This window comes from Marmota flaviventris, chromosome 10 (genome assembly GCF_047511675.1).
Source record: "Marmota flaviventris isolate mMarFla1 chromosome 10, mMarFla1.hap1, whole genome shotgun sequence".
Taxonomy (NCBI): domain Eukaryota; kingdom Metazoa; phylum Chordata; class Mammalia; order Rodentia; family Sciuridae; genus Marmota; species Marmota flaviventris.
The window spans coordinates 86,888,001-86,896,089 of NC_092507.1; the positions used below are offsets into that span (position 1 = coordinate 86,888,001).

An 8,089-nucleotide genomic window follows, 5' to 3' on the forward strand; every position below is an offset into this window, starting at 1 on the left:
GTTGATTCCCAAGTATTTTATTTTTTTTGAGGATATTGTGAATGGAGTGTTTTTCCTCATTTCCGTTTCAGAAGTTTTGTCGCTGATATACAGAAATGCCTTTGATTTATGCGTGTTGATTTTATATCCTGCCACTTTGCTGAATTCATTTATTAGTTCTAGTAGTTTTTTTGTAGACCCTTTTGGGTCTTCTAGGTATAGAATCATGTCATCTGCAAATAGTGATAATTTAAGTTCTTCCTTTCCTATTTTTATGCCTTTAATTTCTTTCGTCTGTCTAATTGCTCTGGCCAGTGTTTCGAGAACAATATTGAATAGAAGTGGTGATAGAGGGCATCCCTGTCTTGTTCCAGATTTTAGGGGGAATGCCTTCAATTTTTCTCCATTGAGAATGATGCTAGCCTGAGGCTTAGCGTAGATAGCTTTTACAATGTCGAGGTAAGTTCCTGTTATCCCTATTTTTTCTAATGTTTTGAACATAAAGGGATGCTGTACTTTGTCGAATGCTTTTTCTGCGTCTATTGAGATGATCATATGGTTCTTATTTTTAAGTCTATTGATGTGGTGAATAACATTTATTGATTTCCGTATATTGAACCATCCTTGCATCCCAGGGATGAATCCTACTTGATCATGGTGCACAATTTTTTTGATGTGCCTTTGTATCCGATTCGCCAGAATTTTATTGAGAATTTTTGCATCTAGGTTCATCAGAGATATTGGTCTGTAGTTTTCTTTCTTTGAGGTGTCTTTGTCTGGTTTCGGAATCAGGGTGATGTTGGCCTCATAGAATGAATTTGGCAGAGCTCCTTCTTTTTCTATTTCCTGAAATAACTTGAAAAGTATTGGCATTAATTCTTCCTTAAAGGTTTTGTAAAACTCCGCTGTATACCCATCCGGTCCCGGGCTTTTCTTGGTTGGAAGTCTGTTGATTGCTTCTTCTATTTCATCTATTGTTATTGGTCTGTTTAAGTTGTGAGTATCCTCCTGACTCAGTCTGGGTAAATCGTATGACTTAAGGAATTTATCGATGTCTTCACTATCTTCTATTTTATTGGAATATAGGTTTTCAAAATAATTTCTAATTGTCTTCTGTATTTCTGTAGTATCTGTTGTGATATTGCCTTTTCCATCCCGTATGTTAGTGATTTGAGTTCTCTCTCTTCTTCTCTTCGTTAGCATGGCTAAAGGTCTGTCGATCTTATTTATTTTTTCAAAGAACCAACTTTTAGTTTTGTTAATTTTTTCAATAGTTTCTTTTGTTTCAATTTCGTTGATTTCCGCTCTGATTTTGATTATTTCTTGCCTTCTGCTACATTTGCTGTTGTTTTGCTCTTCCTTTTCTAGGGCTTTGAGGTGAAGTGTGAGCTCATTTATTTGTTGGTTTTTCCTTTTTTTGAGGAATGACCTCCAAGCGATGAATTTCCCTCTTAAAACTGCTTTCATTGTGTCCCATAGATTCCGATATGTTGTGTCTGTATTTTCATTTATCTCTAAGAATTTTCTGATTTCTTCCTTTATGTCTTCTGTAACCCATTGATCATTCAGTAACATATTGTTCATTTTCCATGTGATGTAGGATTTTTCCTTCCTTCTTTTATCATTGATTTCCAGTTTCATTCCATTATGATCAGATAAAATGCATGGTATTATCTCCACCCCTGTATATTTACTGAGGGTTGCCCTATGGCATAATATATGGTCTATTTTTGAGGAGGATCCATGTGCTGCTGAGTAAAAAGTATATCCACTTGATGATGGTTGATATATTCTATATATGTCAGTTAAGTCTAGGTTGTTGATTGTGATATTGAGTTCTATAGTTTCTTTATTCAGCTTTTGTTTGGAGGATCTGTCCAATTGTGAGAGAGGTGTGTTGAAGTCACCCATAATTATTGTGTTGTGGTCTATTTGATTCTTGAACTTGAGGAGAATTTGTTTTATGAACGTCGCAGCACCGTTATTTGGTGCATAAATATTGATAATTGTTATGTCTTGTTGGTGAATGGTTCCTTTTAACAGTATATAATGTCCTTCCTTATCCCTTTTGATTAATTTAGTCTTGAAGTCAATTTTATTCGATATGAGGATGGCCACCCCTGCTTGCTTACGAGGACCGTGTGCGTGGTATATTTTTTCCCAACCTTTCACCTTCAGCCTGTGTATGTCTTTTCCAATCAGATGTGTCTCCTGGAGGCAGCATATTGTTGGATTTGTTTTTTTAATCCATGTTACCAGCCTATGTCGCTTTATTGGAGAGTTTAAGCCATTAATGTTTAGAGTTACTATTGATATATGGTTTGTACTTCCAGCCATGTTTGATTATTTATCTTCTTCTTCTTTTTTTTTAATTTAGTTTGTTTCTCCATGGTTAGCTTTCCCCCCGCCCTCTGTCTTTATAGAGGCACTTCCCACTGATGGTTTTGGTTATTGTTTTTCATTTCTTCCTCGTGTAGTGTTTTGCTCAAGATGCTTTGCAATGCTGGTTTTCTGGCTGCAAATTCTTTTAGCTTTTGTTTATCATGAAAGATTTTTATTTCGTTATCGTACCTGAAGCTTAATTTTGCTGGATACAGAATTCTTGGTTGGCATCCATTATCTTTCAGTGTTTGAAATACGTTGTTCCAGGATCTTCTCGCTTTCAGCGTCTGTGATGAAAAATCCGTTGTTAACCTTATTGGTTTACCCCTGAATGTAATCTGCCTCCTTTCTCTTGTAGCTTTTAGTATTTTCTCTTTGTTCTGTATATTGGACATCTTCATAACAATGTGTCTTGGCGTTGGTCTACTGTGATTTTGTGTGCTCGGTGTCCTGTATGCATCTACAATTTGTATATCCGTTTCCTTTTTTATTTCTGGAAAGTTTTCTGTAATTATTTCTTTCAGCAGGTTACTCATTCCCTTGGTTTGAATCTCTGTACCTTCTTCTATCCCAATGACTCGTAGGTTTGGTTTCTTAATGTTATCCCATATCTCTTGGATGTTTTTCTCGTGGTTTTTAACCAGCCTTTCTGAGTTGGCTAGGCTCTTTTCAAGATGATATATTTTGTCTTCATTATCTGATGTTCTGGCTTCTACTTGCTCCACTCTGTTAGTGATACTCTCAATTGAGTTTTTAATTTGGTTTATCGTTTCCTTCATTTCTAGAATTATTGTTTGGTTTTTTTTTATAATCTCAATCTCCTGATAAAGATGCTTAACTTCTTCTTTTATCTGTCTATGTAATTCATTTTCAAAGTGTTCTTTCACTGTTTGAATTTGCTGTCTCGTATCTTCTTTAAGGTTCCATTCCATCTGTCTAAGGTATTCCTTGAGTTCTTTATATGACCATTTTTCTGCTGACTCTAAGTCCTCCTGAATATTTAGGCTGTCCTTCATTGTTTGTACTACTTTTCTTCCTTGCTTTTTTATGCTGCTCATGTTTCTTCTTGTTCTGTTTGACTGCTGAGTTACTGTTTACTCTTATAGATTTATTTGATGCTTGAGAGGAAAGATATTAGAAGGGAAGGGAAGAAGTCACTAAAGAGAATGAGAGTAGGCAGGTAGAATTCAAGGAAGGGGGAATAAGAAAATTGAAAAGAAATGAAAAGACAAAAGAAACAAGAATAACAAAGATTAGATAATAAAGGAAGAAAGGAAAGATGAAAAAAAAATTTTTTAAGAAAAATAATAGTGATAATAAAAAATTAAAATTAAAATTAAAAAAAATAATAATAATAAAATAAAAAAATTAAAAAAAAATAGAAACATTGAAAAAAAGTTAAAGAACAACAACAAATAAAAATTGAAAATGAAAGAAAAAGAAGAGAAAAAAAGAAAAAAAAAAACAAAAAAGAAAAAGAAAAAAAAATGATAATAATAATAATAAATGCAGTCCTAGAGTTCTATTAACTTCTCTTCCAGTAGGTGGAGCTGTGCCCACTGGGCCATGCTTCTCCTCTCAACAGGTGGGAACCATTCACTGTGCAGCCGCTCTTTCTCCTAGACTGGGCGGGTCTCCAATCCTGAGTGTCTAGGGCCTTGTCTTGTATTTCCTCAAGCCAGGCCGTGCTCACCTGTGGCGCTCACCACAATACTGGCTACACGCCAGGTCTGCTGCTCCTGGGAGCCCTGTTTTCATGAACACCTGGGCTCACTCTCCCTGTTTGCCTCCCTCAGACCCTAAGTTTGTAGAGCTTGGGGCTGAGATCCCCCAGCGAATTTGCTTGCCCTCCTGTAGCCACGCCCCCGGTAGCTGGTGCAAGAGACCTCAGTTGTCAGCACTGGTGGGAGCGGTAGCCGGGAGTTCCGCGCCGCGAGTCCCGCGCTACTCCTGATTCCCTCGGTCTGGTTATTGCGTTCACAGTAGAGCTGGGAGTGGCCCTTAAGTTTTCCCTGCTGTGTGGAGAGAGATGACTAGGGGATTACACACCTGTCGCGCTGGTTTCAATGCAGTTATCTCCTCCGCCCGTGACGCCATTTCTCTGCCATGGTGATATCCCATGCAAATGGTGACCGTTTGTTCCCTTTGCCAGGTGACCAATGCAACGGGTGGGTCCTGACTGTCTCTCCCAATCCCCGTTTCAGTCCTGTGGCCACTGCCTATGAAGGCTCGGTTGGCTTTTACCTCTGTAAGTTCCTAAGGGCCGGCCAATTATTTCAGCGGGATCGTTAGTGCTGAGTCACAGGAAGCAGGCGAACCGGAGCTTAATTGCTTCCGATTCGGGCTCTGTGTGTGTGTTCTGAGGGGCCCAGCCTGTACACCCCAGATCCACGTCAGCTCAGCATTGCCTAGTGATCCTGAGCAAACAGCATTTAGACAGTTTACGGCTCCCTATGCCCGCGCAGTTGAAGATGTCAGAGACTTGATCTCTCTGCGCCTGCCACCAAGTTACATCTCCTCAATGCTATTCATGTTGCCCTTACAGCTTCCTGGTATAAGCAAGTTCTTGGGATTATACAAACTGCTGCTTCTGTTTCCAGTCCAGATTTCTAGAAATGAAACCCTGCCGCTGTCGCTGTCTCTGGGCCACGCTTGTCTGCGACCGTAGCAGAGCCGCCCTGGCTTCCGCAGCTCTTCAGCCCTGTGCGCGGCCCCAGGGGCCCAAGCGGCTGCCGCCGCGGCTCTCCGTCCCCCTCCTCCGGAGCACGGGTCCCCTGGCAGGGGGGTGCAGAACGACCCCAGAGCAGGCTCTGCCCGAAGGTGCAGCGGCGAACAGGCCACCGAGACGCTCGAGGCTGCAGTCCAGCCTTCGGAGGACAGGGCTCGGCACGCAGCCCAGCTCCAACCTCTAGGTGCGGCTGCCGGACAGTGTATACAGAGCCATCAAGAAAGCAAGCAGAAAGCAAATGGCGGCTCCCGCGGAGTGGATTTTCGGCACAGAAACCACAGCCCCGCCAACAAACCCAATCCACAAACTCTCCCTGTATAAAAAGTATTCAAAAAAAAAAAAAAAAAAAAAGGCGGGGCGCACTGAGCTTTCTTTGCCTCGGGTACTTACAATCCACTGCTGATTACACATTCAGCTTCTCCGCCCGGAGCGAAGCGAAAGAGGAAGCAGATGGGAGCAAAGCGCCCACGGCTCTGGGCAGCCAAGCGTCTCTTTTTCGATTTCTTTGTTCTTCCTGCTCCTTGGCAAAGTGGTCCGCTACAGATTAACGGTGAAATGAGCTCTAACAGAAATCTCTATTAAAGCCGCTGCTTTGAGCACCACGCTCAGCACTTCAGCAACCCCCGTACGCAGCGGCCATCTTTTTTCTTCCTCACCCACGTTTTTATATCCAGTTTTTAAGATAGCCAATTCCTCCTCTCTCTCCACCCCAAAACATGTGAGCAACAGCTAATGGAAAGCAGTAAACAGCCACTTGGGCTATAGCATTTTCAACTCCACTCTGAGGTGAAGATTCCAAGTACATTCGAGACTTAAGTTCTCTCAATTGTCTCCTAATGAAAGTTCCTGAGTCCAGTATTTACAATATTACAGCACTAGCAAAACGTTGTCTACACCTCTTCTCTTTCTGCTGTATCCTCTTCACCAGTCCAGGGAGGGTCTGCACTTCCATAGAGTTTGCTGATAATTGGCTGAACAATTTCTTCTAGTTCCTTCTGTTTAGCTTTGAAGTCTTCAATGTCAACATATTGATGGCTTTCCAGCCATTAAATCTTTTCCTCTACAGCTTTTTCAATGGTCTCATTATCTTCAGAGGAAACTTTGCCTCCCAACTTTTCTTTATCTCCAATCTGATTCTTTAGAGAGTAGCATAGCTTTCAAACTCATTCCTAGTATCAATGCACTCCTTGAGTCTTTTGTCTTCCTCAGCAAACTTCTCATCAATTTCTTCAGTTGTCAGTCGATTTTGGTCATTGGTAATTGTAATCTTAATTTTGTTCCCTGTACACTTGTCTTCAGCTGTCACCCAAAGAATACCATTCACATCTATCTCAAAAGTGACTTCAATCTGAGGGACCCCCTGTGGAGCAGGAGGAATTCCAGTCAGATTAAATGTACTCAGAAGGTGGGGTGTCTTCTTTCAGGGGTTATTTATCTTCATAGACCTTGATTGGAATAGTAGGTTGATTATCAGAAGCTGTAGAAAAGATCTGAGACTTCTTGGTGGGTACCACATTATTCCTTGGTATCAGCTTGGTCATGACACTACCCACAGTTTCAATACCAAGTGTCAGGGGACATACTTCAAACAGTACTAGGTCACGTGTATCTTGATCAATGGACAGTGGCACCATATACATCAGCCTCATCTGGGTTTATGCCACAGGACGACTCCTTGCCATTGAGGAACTCTTTAACAAGTTGCAGAATCTTTGGAATTTGAGTAGAGCCACCCACAAGAACAATCTCATCAACATCAGACTTCTTCAAGTCAGAATCCTCCAGTACTTTCTGAACAGGCTTCATGGTAGACTGAAACAGGTCCATGTTTACCTCTTCAAATTTTGCCCAAGTCAGGGTTTCAGAAAAGTCTTCTTCTTCATAGAAGGACTCAATTTCAATTCTTGCTTGATGTTGAGAAGACAGGGCCTGCTGGGCCTTTTCTACTTCATGCCAGAGATCCTGCACAGCTTTGTTGTCTTTCCTAACATCTTTTCCAGTCTTCTTTTTGTACAGTTTGATCCATAACATGCTGGTCGAAGTCTTCTCCATCCCCTGAGTATCAGTATTAGTGACCATGACTTCAAAGACTCCATTGTCAATGGTGAGAAGAAGCACATCAAAGGTTCCACCACCCAGATCAAACACCAAGATGTTCTTCTCTCCCTCCCTCTTATCCAGGCCACAAGTAATAGCAGCTGCTGTAGGCTCATTGATGATCCTCATAACATTCAGGACAGCAATAGTTCTGGCATCTTTGGTTGCTTGCTGCTGGACATCATTAAAATAGGCTGGTACAGTAACAACTGCATGGGTAAACTTCTTTGCCAAATAAGCCTCAGCAATCTCCTTCATTTTAGTGAGAACCATAGCAGAAATTTCTTATGGAGCAAATGTCTTAGTTTGCCCAACTCCAATATCAACCTGAATGTATGGTTTAGTTTTTTTTTTTTTTCAACCACCTTGAAAGGCAAGAACTTGATGTCTTGCTGCACAGACAGATCATTCCAAGTGTGGACGAGAGCCCCTTGGTGTCAAAGACTGTGTTCTCAGGATTGAAGGTGAGCTTATTCTTGGATGCATCACTGATCAGACATACACCTACAGGGGTGAAGGTCACATAATATGGCATAATGAGGTTGCCCTGATCATTGGAGATGATCTCCACATGGCCATTCTTGAACACCCTGATGCAGCAATAAGTGGTCCCCAGGTCGATGCCATCCACGGTACCCATGTCCTCCTTCTTGTCCTCATCCTCAGCCAGGTCTGCTGTGCAGCACCCCAGCTACCAGAGAGAGCTTCATCTTGCCATAGCTGTTGGCCACTTGCTCTCGGTCAGCAGCCAGAGAAGCAGACAGCCAGAAGACACAGGCAATCTAGCAACAGGCTGCAGCTAAGAGCAATGAGGTTACGGGTCTGTCACACTGAGACACCTCAACTCTGTCCATCTGTGTTGTCCCTGCCAATGTCTGAAACTTTTTAGTATTGAAGTGCATT

At 41.7% G+C, this 8,089-nt stretch overlaps 1 pseudogene; it reads right to left on the reverse strand.

Moving 5' to 3' along the window:
* Positions 1–5,979: 5,979 nt before the first annotated feature.
* Positions 5,980–7,896, reverse strand: LOC139707463 (endoplasmic reticulum chaperone BiP pseudogene; annotated as a pseudogene).
* Between the last annotated feature and the right edge of the window lie 193 nt (positions 7,897–8,089).